Raw genomic sequence first — 15,082 nt, forward strand, 5'->3', positions numbered from 1 at the left:
CCTGCGGCAGAAATCCTTCAGACTATTCCAGACTGTGAACGGGACAACTATGAGGCATTGATGAGTGCGATAGAAAGACGATATGGTAGTGAGCACCGGAAACAAATATACCAGATCGAACTGCAAAATAGGGGTCAGAAGATGAACGAGTCATTGCAAGAGTTCGCAACTGAAATAGAACGACGGGCTCATTTGGCAAATGCAGATGCACCTGTGGATTACATTGAGAGGGTAAAAATTCAATGTTTCATAAATGGAATTCGTGATGTGGACACCAAACGCGCCACATATGCATTGCCAAAAAGAACGTTTGCTGAAACAGTTTCGCACGCCCTCACACAGGAAACAGCTTCGCTTCTAAGTAAACCAGCACACAAAGTACAAAGAGTTGAAGTGGAACAACCGGCGCTGATGGAAGAAATATTGAAGACTCTGAAGACAATTGCTGCACCGCGAGTAAATACAACAGGCAGATGTTTCAACTGTGGAAAAGCGGGTCACTTTGCCCGAAATTGCAATATAAAAGTAAACCCATCAAAACGGAAACAACCAACAGATAACGAAGACAGAGCATCCACATCTCACAAGTCGTTAAACTAAAACGGAACAGTTCACAGGGGCGTGAGCTGGTTCCCACAACTATTTGCCCCGCCATATCGATATCACAAATAGGTCGCCATGACAACAATCTTACTATCAACGGCATCGTATATGGACGACTGTCAACGCTTACTTTGGATACTGGTGCCACACATTCAATTATCCGACCGGATGTGGTAAGAGGAACGGTTGAACCATTAGTCGGTTGCAAGCTTCGAACGGCCACCGGGTAGGAAGCAGCTGTCGCGGGAAAAGTGTTTTGCGAAGTGATGATTGGTACCCTGGAAGTTAATCACACCTTCATCGTAGCAGAAATCAGGGATGAAATTATAATGGGAGTAGATTTCATGATTGATCACGGGGTTACTTTGGATTTAAACAAACAAATGCTGTTTTGCCAGAACATGGAGATGCCTATAAACACCGGATATGTGACCAACGTTGAAAGTAAGAGGGTGATTGTTGATGATAATCAGAGTATTCCACCAAAATCTGAGGCGATTGTATGGGCTAAAGTGAATGGAGGAGGTGGGACTGAAGAGTTGTGGATTGTGGAACCAACAAAAATAGATACACCCATATTGGTAGGAAGAACGCTTGTGAAAACTAGAGAAGACGCCACCATTCCGGTCAGAGTAGTGAATGAATTCAACACGCCTATAAGTCTGAAGAAAGGAGCAGTAATTGGACAGTGCCAGAATATAAGTGCAATAGCACGATGCGAACGGTCACAACAGAAGCCTACTGTTGAGCCACAGCAGATAAGTCCTACACTCCTAAATAATTTGCTGAACGAACTGCATGGAAATGAAAAATTAAAAGCAGAAAAACTATTAGAAAAATACGCATCCATATTTGCAAACGAAGGAAACACAGGAAGAACCGGCATTGTCAAACATCGCATAAATACTGGAGACGCTAAACCAATCCGACAAGCTCCGCGTAGGGTTCCACTAGCAAAATGTGAGGATGCTAACAAAATTATTGAAGACATGCACAAAAACGGTGTAATCGAACCTTCAATAAGTCCATGGAGCTCACCTATCGTCTTAGTTAAAAAGAAAGATGGTAGCACCCGTTTCTGCGTAGATTATAGGAAGTTGAATGATGTCACAAAGAAAGACAGTTATCCTCTACCAAGAATCGACGATACATTAGACACCTTGTCTGGAGCGAAATGGTTTTCTACATTAGATCTACAAAGTGGATATTGGCAAGTCGAGATTGATGAATGTGACCGTGAAAAGACCGCTTTCAGTATGGGCGACGGGTTATGGGAATTCTCTGTGATGCCATTTGGGTTATGTAATGCGCCTGCAACGTTCGAGCGATTGATGGAACATGTGTTAAAAGGACTCAACTGGAAGACATGTTTGGTGTATCTTGATGACATTATCATCATGGGAAAAAGTTTTGATGATCATCTGAAAAATCTAGAGGAAGTCTTTCAGCGAATAGCATCAGCCGGATTACGCTTGAATCCCAAAAAGTGTTCATTATGGAAGAAGTAGGTCACATATCTCGGACATAAAGTGTCAACTGAGGGGATTCACACCGAGGAAGGAAAAATAAAAGCAGTTAAAGATTGGCCTCAACCCACCAACATACATGAACTCCGCAGCTTCCTAGGCTTATGCACGTATTACCGCCGTTTTGTACCTGGATTTGCGAACGTGGCCAGAAGTTTACATGATTTAACAAAGAAGAATCGCCCGTTTGTATGGCAGTTGGAACAAGAAAAAGCGTTTGAGCAGCTTAAAGAACTACTTTGTACGGCGCCGATGTTAGCTTATCCAATACCTGGAAAGAAATTCATCCTGGATACAGATGCGAGCGCTTATGGAATTGGAGGTGTCCTGTCTCAGCTCATCGACGGACAAGAAAGAGTAATTGGGTATTACAGCAGAGTGCTCGGGAAACCAGAGAAAAACTACTGTGTGACGCGAAAAGAACTACTAGCTGTGGTGGAATGTGTAAAACATTTCCACAAGTATTTGTATGGACAACGATTCTTGCTGAGGACTGATCATGCAGCATTAAAATGGTTATTACAGTTTAAGAATCCGGAAGGCCAAATTGCACGATGGATCGAAAGATTACAGAATTACGACTTCGAAACGGAACATCGAAAGGGAATTCACCACAAAAATGCGGTTGCATTATCACGTCGCCCTTGTCCACTGGAATGTAAACATTGCTCCAAATCAGAAGGAAAAGAAGGTATAATCGACGTGCGATTACTGAATATAGAACCTGAAGATGATTGGACTCCTCACCGCATCACAATCAATCAGCTGGAGGATCCTGATCTTGCAAAGCTGGTAATGGCCAAAGAAAATGGGGTACGACCACCAAAGGAACAAATAAGTAACGAGAGTCCAACGGCAAAAGCATATTGGGCCCAATGGAACATCATAAACCTCGTTAATGGATACCTTCATCGTACCTGGGAAAGTGAAGATGGCAAACAGTCTCGTCTGTTGATCATAGTACCGAAGTCCATGATCCCGAAAGTGTTGAAAGAATATCACAATGGACCTAGTGGAGGGCACCTTGGAATTACAAAAACTATAGAGAAGATTAAACAACGGTTCTACTGGATCGGTTGTCGAGATTCCATAGCAGAATGGATAAGTAATTGCGTAGAGTGCATGGCAGCTAAAGGTCCTAAAGCCAAAAGTCGCGGTAGGCTACAACAGTACAACGTGGGATCACCATTTGAACGAGTCGCAATGGATGTTGCAGGTCCGTTCCCAACCAGTACGGCCGCAAACAAATATCTACTGGTTGTCATGGACGATTTCAGTAAATGACCAGAAGTATATGCCTTACCAAACCAGGAACCGAAGACAGTAGCCGAAGCGTTTGTAGAAAATTGGATAACAAGGTTCGGAGTGCCCGTCGAATTACACTCAGATCAAGGCAGAAATTTCGAATCTTCCATTTTCCAAGAAGTCTGTACATTATTGGGCATCCACAAGACACGGACAACAGCGTTACACCCACAATCAGATGGGATGGTATAGAGATTCAACCGAACGCTCGAAGAACATCATCATCGTTGATAAAGACCAACGGAATTGGGACAAGTGCATCCAGATGTTCCTGCTGGCGTATCGTTCAGCGAAGCACGAGACAACTGGTTACACGCCAGCAAAGATTATTTTCGGATCTGATCTGCGACTCCCTGCTGATCTTAAGTTTGGAACGAATCCTACAGCTGTAAGAAATGATGGAGATTATTGTTCTGCCTTAAAGGAAGAAATGAATGAATTGCATCTAATGGTAAGACAGCATACGCATCTGATGAGCAATAAGATGAAGGACCGGTTCGATCAAGCGGCAAATTCAAAAGGTTTTGAAGAAGGTGAACTGGTCCTGTTGTACAATCCACTTCGAAAGAAAGGCTTGTCCCCGAAACTGCAGACAGCCTGGGAAGGACCCTATATGGTGATGAAACGACTTAATGACGTGGTATACCGCATACAAAGAAATGGAAAAGCACGATGTAAAATGAAAGTAGTACATTTGGAGAGGCTCGCCCCATTTGGTTCAAGAGGATTTGTGCCTAATCGGGACGATTAGGCTTTAGTGGAGGGCAGTGTTACAAAAGTAGTATTAAGTTGCATTTGTATTGCTATATACATCCCTTATTATGAACAATACCTGTAGGTATATGGAATAGCATTTGTCTTGTTGTAGACATCTGGCGCCGCGGCTGTCTGCTTGTCGAAACAATAGACATCTGGCGCCGCACTGTCTGCTTGTCTACTTCAACAATTACTGAGTCTGGCGCCGTATAGCATTATGTTCTGGTAATTTCCAGACGCAATATTCTAGAAGGACACGTCGGCATCAGCAAGAAGTGCGTGGCTATATAAGCCGTGGCAGCGCCAACGTAATGAATCAGTGCTAAGAGTAAACTGCTATAGTGTAGACGAGTTGTGAAATAAAGAGTTGTTGAATTAAATTAAACAGTTTTGGTTTTATTTGTCAATCCAGAGATACGAACCTAACAAAGTAAACTAGCAAGCAGTAAATTCGTAACAATATTTTACAGCCATTGCAAATAAATTTTCGCATGTGTTTGTTGTGCCGTTGCACCAAGAAGAAAATTCTGCAATTGCTGCACCGTGCAAGGGTTTTGCAAGAACAAGAGAATCCCCTTAACAGTGAGCAGCTGTATTTGTATATGGAATGTAAACAAATACAATATACTCTCGAAAAGTAAATTCTCAGAAAGTAAATAATCTCGGAAAAGTTAATCATCTTTAAGATTACACATGCACATCGAAAAAGTAAATTTTTTAATTTACTTTTCAGAGAGTGTGATAAAAAATTCGAAACGAAGCAAGCAGCGTTTTTTACGATGTTGCAAAAACACTTACTCTTTTGTTTATCGCGTCTGTTTAGTAAATAAACTTTGAGATATGTACATATTTAAAATGTCAGAAAATATATTGCAAAAGAAAGAAAAAGAATATTCAACATTTTTTCTCTTCATAGTAAATACATATGTATGTATGTATGTAAATGTGAATATGTTTTTCATGAAAATCCATATGTTTTATTGAAGCAAATAAATGAATGAATTTTTTAAGTTTAAAAATGTATTTAATATTATAAAAACAGATAATTTATGTATATATTTGGAAAAGTAAATTACCCAAAATACCAATCGATTTACTTTTCGAGAGTATACTGTATCAAGTGACAATTTAGGGCCGGCAAAATATGTATTCCAAAAAAATCGATTAAACTAGAGCAGGCACCGATTACAATGAGTGAAATGTAAGTTTTCAAGTAGTTTTTAGCGAAGACCTAGAAACTAAATACGTTTGAACTGAAATGGCTGTCCCCTTGTATTCGATAACTGCATCTCAATCAGTCGGGTTCCATTACACAGTTTCGTCGCATGAGGATTGTGAAACATAATAATGACAGATATAATGCAAATGATGCGGTGGCATAAAAAAATTCACGGCTTCGTATTTTTGGCAGCTAAAATTGCGCGTGCACCAGTGATCTGCAGTGAATGAGTTAAACACAACTTTGAGCCACTTGCGAAAAATTGAGTATGAAGCAAGCAAATTATTCACGGAATGAGTATAAGTGTGAATACTGCTCACTTACAATTATGAGAGAGAGAGTTTTGGCTTGTGAGCTGCTTAGCTTGTATCAGTGATCTGCAGTGAATACTTGGCTTATGATTACACTCTCATATTCATGAATCACCCCCAATGTTCACTCACACTTGCGCTCACTAAAAATATTATCTTCTCACATTCACATGGCTTGCTTGTGTAATAATGAGTGTGAATATGTCTCACAATCACTTATCGCTCACACTTGGCTTGGCTTGCTTCTCTGTATACAATTGTTTGAGCTATTCGTTGCATACCATTAGATGAGTTGAAAGGCTCATGAATACATTCACTCACTGTTTATTCATGAATACATTCACAAATTCCGTGCCTATTCAAAATGTATTTTATACCTACGCGGAGGGGCTTAAAAGGAACGAAACGAGCGATTGTAGTGACTATAAAAGTGAAACTTCTTTATTTCTTATCCTTTTATTCAATTATTTTCCTAAGCTTTATCTTATATTCTAGAAATTGGGGGGCTTAGGTAGATGATTCCCTGAAGTTTATACCTACGCGGAGGGGTTTTAAAAGGAACGAAACGCGCGATTGTAGTGACTACAAAACTGAAACTTCTTTGTTTATTATCCTTTTATTCAATTATTTCTTAAGCTTTATCTTACATTCTAGAAATTGGAGAGCTTAGGTAGATCATTCCCTGAAGTTTATACCTACGCGGAGGGGTTTTAAAAGGAACGAAACCCATGATTATAGTGACTTCGTAAAAACTACAAAAATGAAACTTCTTTGTTTCTTATCCTTTTATTCAATTATTTCTTATGCCTAGATGCAAAGCTGCATCTTACATTCTAGAAAAAGCAGAGCTTAGGTAGATAACATAAATCTAACTTTTCACGCATATCAAAACTAGCACTTAAAATAATAACTATACATACCTGCAAATAGTGCGGCGCCTGAACGTGTATTTTCCTTGGCAGGCAATTTAATAACTGATAAAAGAAATCGACTTGCACCAAAACCGTAGATAATATAATATTCCTGAATTCTATATTTAAGACTAACTAATATGGCAATAAGACCTTAGAAATTTCAAAAACAAAAATATACAATGATATTGAGAAGTAATTTTGTGCAATACCTCAATCTTAATATACATACATTTAGAAGCTATACTTATAATATATATTTGTATCTTTTGAGTTGAATCTTATGCATGTACATAAATCTTGAAAATGTTATGCTTATTATTTTTATTTTTTACCGAAATTAACTGTAGTTTGTTATTTTGTTTTTTGATAATAATTCATGTAATTTTTATACCATTAAACTGACGTGATTTTTATTTTTAATTTTAATTACATTGAAAAGAACTGAATTATCATTTTACAAAATAAAATGTAATATTATAAGTGATAACATAATAATGTAAGTGCTAATATTTATAAGTTAGCACAGGTAACCAAACATCCTCCAAAAAAATCACTTGCACTGAATTCGCTGACGGCGCGTCTGCAACTTTATAAGAACTCAATACCGCATTAAGTATGCATCCGGCCATTATGCTGATCGTACGCTTTTAGCCTTGCGCGTGACAACAACAAACAAAGTGTAAGCAACTAAGAAGTCACACGGCCAATAACGTGCAGCAACTAAGTTAGGGCAAAGTAGTGTAGGTATTTAGACGCTAACGTCGCTCGTATGTAATTCAGTTATTTCAACTCTTCCGCTGAGACCGGCTGCCCTTGGTATTACCAAGGGAAATAAAATTTTTAAAACAAATTCAAAGAGAAATTGTTTACTGGCGCCCAACGTGGGGCCAAACAAAAAAATCCTTATAAAAGGACACGCGAGTTTGGCCGTGGGTTCGGACCCACCTCCTTACTAGTTTAAATAAAACCATCAGTGCCACCAAATATTATGAACAAGAAATTTTTTTAAATAAAACTATCAGTGCCACCATAGAAGTGCCACCAAATATTATGAGCTAAAAATTTTAAGCCATCAGTGCCACCAAATATTATTTTAAAAGCTATTAGTGCCATCATAGAAGTGCTACCAAATATTACGAGCTAAAAATTTTAAATAAAACCATCAGTAAATCATCAAGCCACGCAGAGGCGTTACTTTCGAGGGTCAATAATCAAGCATCAATCATCCACTGAAGACCGAAAACAACTTAACATGGGAATATTTATGTAAGTAGAAAGTTCAGCAGCTACTATTCTGAAAATTCCATTCGAGAGTAATATAGTATTCGAATCAGATAATTTGATAAATTGTTAAAATAAATACAATTACAAATACAAAATCAGAGATTTTTTTTAAATTCTAAACGATGGACTCCCAAACTCTCCAGATCCTTCTTAATACCGCAATCCGTACGGCAACGGAACATTCAAGGCAGGAATTCCAGACTCGCATAGATGAGTTGACAAACAGGCTAGCCAGAATTGAAACTCCAACCCAGGTCGTCCAATATGAACCAGTCACAATCGAACCAAACGTAGTGTGTGACGAATCTTTGGATCTGGTAAAAACCATGCCAGAATTCAAGGGCGACCCTACCCGCTATGTATCTTGGAGGCAAGCCGCGCACACTGCCTATAAGGTTTTTGAAAATTTCCAGGGTAGCACTACCAAGCCGTAGGCATCATCAGGAATAAGGTGGTAGGCGCAGCAGATGGTGTTCTGTCGTCCTTCAACACAATTTTAAATTTTCATGCAATTATTTCACGGCTAGACTTCGCCTACGCCGATAAGAGGCCTATCCATTTGATAGAGCAGGAACTCTCCACTTTGAGGTAGGGTAAACTTTCAGTGATAGGATTTTACGATGAGGTTGAAAGGCAGCTGACCCTAATAATTAATTGTCGTCCTTCAACACAATTTTAAATTTTCATGCAATTATTTCACGGCTAGACTTCGCCTACGCCGATAAGAGGCCTATCCATTTGATAGAGCAGGAACTCTCCACTTTGAGGCAGGGTAAACTTTCAGTGATAGGATTCTACGATGAGGTTGAAAGGCAGCTGACCCTAATAATTAACAAAACCATTATGACCCATGGTGGAAATGCCACCCTAAAAGAATCACTCAATAATAAGTATCGCGAAGCCGCTCTTCGTGTTTTATCTCAGGACTCAATCGTCCTTTGTGCGACATATTGTTTTCCTCCAGGCCTAGCGATCTCCCCTCTGCATTGGCTTTAGCACAGGAGCTTGAATCAAATCAAGCTAGGTCAATGTTTACCCAGTCCTTTAACAGGCAAACAATTCAGGCTCCCAACCAATTTTCATATTTACCACAATACCGTACGATTCGGCCTGACCAACAGCGACAAACTTAGGCACAAAGGGTCGTACCAATGGATGTAGATCCATCGCTCTCAAGGTTCAGACAAAATGGACCCCCACAAATAAACAAGAATGACGAGAGGGTCCATCAAGGAGCCTATCCAAGAGCTCCTCGTCCGGGTATTGGCAATCCCAGTGGCTTGTCCAACCGAAACACCACTCAAACCTACGGAAAACAGGTACTAGATTTTTTGAGTAGGGAAAGGCCAGAGAAAAGACCACACGGAAGTGGCCAGCAGGCACTACCAAAGGTACAAAGGATAAACAACCTTACCCATGAACAGGATGAGTCTGAAGGAGCATATTGGAATAATGACAATAATGATTATTACCACCAGAGCGCGGTTTATGAAGAGTTTAAACCAGTCGAATACCAAAACGAAGCAAATGACGAGGTGAATTTTTTAGGGCAAAATCCCTCTTACCCTACATCGAGCGGACAATCGGGGGAAGAGGTATAAAATTCCTTATCGACACTGGTGCCGCGAAGAGTTACATAAGATATCTCAACGATCTAAAGGGAATCAAACCCGCAAACCGCACCTTTACAGCCAAATCCATCCACGGCACCACTGAAATTGACAAATATTGTACCATCAATATTTTTAACAAAAATACTAGATTTTTTATTCTACCCAACCTGGACACTTTCGACGGTATCATAGGTTTTGACCTATTAACTGAAGTAAACGGTAAAATAGATTGTAAAAATGGTCTTCTTAGTTATAATGGTGGGCAGGAAAGGCTCTTTTATCACTATTGCCCGGACGTGAATAAATTAATAGAAACAAACGTGAGCGAGTTGGATATTCCTAAGTTACTGCAACAACATGCTAAAGTTTTCGCGGACCCCAATGAAGCTCCAACACCAATATAATAGGAACAATAAGGACCACCGATGACCTTCCGGTTTACTCAAGAAGCTACCCATACCCCATAGCTTCAGCCGAGTTTGTCAATAAGGAGATTTCGAACCTCTTGCGTGATGGTATAATAAGACCATCCCGCTCTCCTTATAATAATCCGATTTGGGTTGTAAGTAAAAAGGGCGTCGATGAAGATGGCAAGAGGAGGTCCAGACTCGTGATAGATTTTAGGAAACTGAACAACAAAACGGTTAGTGACAAGTATCCAATCCCGGATACTTCTGTAATTCTGGCTAACATGAGAAATGCCAGGTTTTTTTCAACAATAGACCTCAAGTTCGGCTTCCACCAAATTAAGTTAGCTGAATCTCAGTCAATAACGGCAAGTACGAGTTCTGTAGGCTCCCTTTTGGCTTAAAAAATGCGCCCAGCATCTTCCAGAGAGCTATCGATGACATATTAAGAGAAGAAATCGGTAAAATATGCCATGTCTACGTGGACGATGTGATAATTTTTTCAGAAAGTGCTGAGCAACATTCAAAGGACATAGACCAGGTACTACACAAACTTCATGCCGCTAACATGCGAGTGTCCGCTGAAAAATCCAATTTTTTTCAAGAAAGCGTCGAATTTCTGGGCTTTACAGTGACTAAAGAAGGTATAAAGACATGCCCCGATAAAGTCAGGGACATTTTGGACTTGAGAGCCTTACGCTCATTCTTGGGATTGGCCGGCTATTACAGACGATTCGTAAAGGACTACGCTGCGATTACAAAGCCTCTAACAAAATACTTGCGTGGGGAAAATGGAAATAGCGGTGCTAACCAATCCCAGAAAATCGAAATAACATTAGATGAAGAAGCACTTAACGCCTTTGGTAGAATTAAAAAGATTCTTGCATCAGAGGATGTACTGCTCCTTTACCCAGACTACAAACAGCCCTTTGATCTGACAACGGACGCCTCTTCACATCCCATATGTAGATGTAGCAAGATATAGGCAGTTAAGAGGGATGATTTTTATTTAAATGGAGTACTACTTAACCGGGATTAATTGTACACATAAATCAGAGGAATATTGAATATTTTCTTTGAAACATTTCTTGACTTGAAAATCGACCAATAAACTACGTTATGCATATGCATATAATTGCGGGGTTGTCACTTTTTCCTTCTCATACATTTCAGAAATATATTCAATTTATAATTTTTAGCTTTGACCATCGTCGCGAAAAGACGCTTGTAGTAAAAGGCATGTTCGGGAAGATGTAATGGTGTCTACTTTTATGAATGAAGCGAGTTTGCCCGTTGAAAGTGCGCTTGCATTCATGAATGAAAATATTGTTGTTGTGTGTTTTTCTACAAATTTGGGCATCGACTATATAGTGACTGGTGATGCTGCTGATGCTATATTAGACGATTGTTGTTTTTGTAGAACAACATTTGTAGTTTTTGCGGGCGACATATTTATTTTATTTTGTTTATAAGTAGGCTTGTGTACGCAGTATTTGTGTGGGAATGTCATACACATATGCATACATATGAATGAAAATATAGAACAGTGCGCGCACATTATATTATTGATAAACCATAATATCATGATTTGAATTTGAATTGTACTTTCATATGTACATCTGTAATTATGCGCTGATATGTAGATGATATTAAAATGAAATGTAATTTACATATGTATAATATTATTATAATATGTATTTTAAGTTTTTTAGGATATTATGATAGTATGTCATATATATACAAATATAGCATATCTACATATGTACATATAAGTTTACACAACACTTGTTACTCAAGCATCGACTTACAACTTCCGGCACGTGTGACCGAAATGCACCAGAAAGTGCATGGTCAGCGTCTGCACTACCTGTTGTGCAGCATAAGATTCGTGGAAGCGAATCACGCCACTTATAGTTATTCAAGTTAGAATTAAGCATAAATATTATAATTTTGGTTAAGCAAGTGTCAGTTCTAATTACTCAATAAAGCTACGCGGTAACACTGCCCCAATGCAGCGCCGCTAAAACAATATATTTTTTTGGTTCTTTAATAACTAAAAAGCTTAATTGGCGCCCGAGCTAAAAAGTCATAAATAATCGAGAAATAAAGGCCCCCTAGTAGCTAAAGCAAACGGGAAGCACTAGTTGCTAGGCAGCTCTATTCGCGAGCGTCTAAATCGGTGAAAACAACTACAGTAGAGGCCCGCTAATCCGGATCAATTAAAACCGACCCCTATCCGGAATATAAGGGAATCCGGATTAGCAAAGACATATCAGAACTATGATGTATTAAGAAAAAATATTTATAAATTTCTGTTTGTTTATTATAACAAATAATACACATGTTTCAAAAAACAAACTTAAAACAATACATTGAAAATAAACGTTAGAAATTTGTATGTATCAAGCGGTGTAATAAAATTCTAAATTTAATTGAAAAAATCGGTTAATTTTGTTTGGTGAACGCTTTTTTGTTCTAAGAATACACAAACTGTCCGATTCAACGTTATTTTCCTCTGACCATTGTATACAGGTGCTGGAGCTTTTAATAGCGTCTTCATGTTTAGCTTTTGGTTCATTGTTTTCGACTTCTTCAACGGAGGAATCGTCGTCACTATGGAGGGGTAAATGGTCGTTATCTCCAATAAGCCATTCACTAATTTCAGATTGTGGCAGTTGATGATTGTTATTATCCATCCTCTGCAACAAAGGTCCGATTTCTGTTAGCTCTTGTGCATCTTCACGCTGTTACGTCCTTTCTTTGAGAACAGACAGAAAAATGCTATCATCTGGATCCTCGTCGGCATCGGAATTTTTTTCGGTATTAACTATATCGTTATTCCCTGAATAGAGAAGAATTTTTTGCCAACATTTTGCTACTATATCAGACGACAGCTTGTCCCAAAAATTCGCAAGCAAAAAAAAACAGCATTCTTTATTGTGAGATTTTTAATAACTTTGGAAACATCATTTTCTTCCAAAGACAGGATATGCACCAAGAGGCTTTTGAGATAGTACAATTTGGTTAAGCGTATTGCGTTTTGGTCCATTGGTTGGATAAGAGCTGTGTAGTTAGGTCGAAGAAATATGGTTATAATTTTACCATTATCGCTCGTAAGCTGCGCAACCGATGCGTGACAAGAAGCATTATCAACTAGTAAAATAGCTTTTCCATCTAGGTTGTTTTCCGCTTGAAAATCTTTTACTTGTTTGACAAACGACTCGTGAAACCATTTTACGGAAATAGTTGAAGTCATCCAGACATTTTTTGTCGAGCAATATTCAACTGGAAGATCGCTACAGTTCTTAAAAGCTCTGGGATTTTCCGCTTATCCAATGACCACCATTTTAAATTTATGTGTGCCATCACCGTTTGCACAAGCAAGAAATGTTACTCTCTCTTTAGAGGTTTTTCTCCCTGGAGCACTTCTTTCTACAGCAGACACCCATGTTTGATCAGGAAGTAATTTCCAGAATATTGGGGATTCACACAAGTATGAAACAAAGCGCACGCATAAGTGGCGAAATAAAGTGCGAAGCGAATGTAGTGAATAATAAACATGTGATCCGGATTAGAGAATACGGATAGAGAATGTCGGTCCGGATTACAATGGACATAATAGAAATTTTGAATTTTTTAACTCTGTCCGGATTACAGTGGAATCCGGATTAGGCCGTGTTCGGATTAGCGGGCCTCTACTGTATTCTAAGGTGAAAAAAGAAAAAGCTAAATTTTTTTAAAAACAAACACAACGTATATTCGTGAGTGTCTAAATTAATGAAAACAACTATGCTATGGTGAAAAAAAAATTAAATTTTAAAAATAAAATAAAAACAAACAACGTATTATAATATAACAAAATGCATTGTGCCATAGAGTTAAAAGGAAAAGCAGAATTAAGGAAAAAACGCCACAGAAGGCAAATAAAAATATGAAAAAAGCATTACAACAATAGAAAAAGCATTGCATTAATTAAAAAATAAGCAAGAATTTTGCGTAAAACAAGTGAAAAGCAAAAGACACACAAAAGTGTTATCTGGCAGATTTAAGCGTCTGGCGGCGAAAATTAAGAAGTCCATGACAATGTGTATAAAAACGCGTATATGTTATGAAAATTTAAAGCAAAACTAAAAACGACACGTGTAACAAATACCAAACAAATGAAGAAAAGCATGCACAGGTGATAGAATGAACAAAGCACTAATACAAACCTAACGATGTGTGAAAACTAAAATATATCGAAAGATTGCTTAAGAAACTAAATCTGCAAACACTCGAGGAAATACGCAGTTTCATCATTAATCAATTAATAATTAATTATTAATAAACACGCCAAAACTCATCATAGAAAGCCGCAAAAGAGCACGCACTTCCAAAGCTATACAGTCCAGCCATAAACATCGATGTATTGCATGCAACTACCACAACAACAACGGAGGTGGCAGAAAGTCAAGAATAACAACAATCCTGTAAGTGGAAGCAGCCTATAATACTATACTTAGACATGATATTAATTTAAGAATTATATTATACCAAGAATATTAATATTTTATTAATAATATTATACCGAGAATATTAAAAATATACAAATGGCGAACGCCAATAATTTAATCCGTCCTCCAATCCTTCCTCCCAATTCGGCACCTAATACCCCTCAGACATCTCAAAATACACAATTAAACCTGGACGACCTGTCCAGGCTCATAGCTAGTATAGCTTCAGACATAGTAAAGACACAGGGACCGCAAGCAGTACATGCGGCATTACATCCAAATGCAATTACAACCGGCATTACGGACCAAACAATAGACATAGAACATACGAACAACTTAGGCGAATTGGATAGGATACCTGACATCGTAAAATGTCTAAAGGAATTCTCTGGCAATCCAGAAGAATTCAACTCATGGAAAAAAGCGTAGATCGAGTTTTAGCTATATATGAACCTCAAAAGGGGACACCGAAGTATTACGGAATTTTAAGCGTAATACGGAAGATAATAGGCAATGCCGATGCGGCATTAGAAGCATACAATACGCCACTTGATTGGCCATCAATTTCCAAATGTCTAATTATGCATTATGGTGACAAGCGCGACTTGTCAACATTAGAATATCAAATGACCACATTGGTCTAAGGAAATA

General features: G+C 38.4%; 1 protein-coding gene across 4 annotated transcripts in view; it reads left to right on the top strand.

Annotated features, from left to right (window-relative positions):
* Positions 1–15,082, top strand: part of LOC125778799 (uncharacterized) — a 209,016-nt gene that overhangs the window by 29,626 nt on the left and 164,308 nt on the right. For 3 of the 4 annotated variants that reach the window (XR_007422947.1, XR_007422946.1, XR_007422945.1), the window contains exon 2: positions 3,488–3,955. The exons of the other annotated variant lie outside the window; for it this stretch is intronic. The gene's annotated coding sequence lies outside the window, so the exon portion shown is untranslated. The remainder of the gene's footprint in view (positions 1–3,487; positions 3,956–15,082) is intronic. 4 annotated transcript variants of the gene reach the window in all.

This window comes from Bactrocera dorsalis, chromosome 5 (genome assembly GCF_023373825.1).
Source record: "Bactrocera dorsalis isolate Fly_Bdor chromosome 5, ASM2337382v1, whole genome shotgun sequence".
NCBI lineage: Eukaryota > Metazoa > Arthropoda > Insecta > Diptera > Tephritidae > Bactrocera > Bactrocera dorsalis.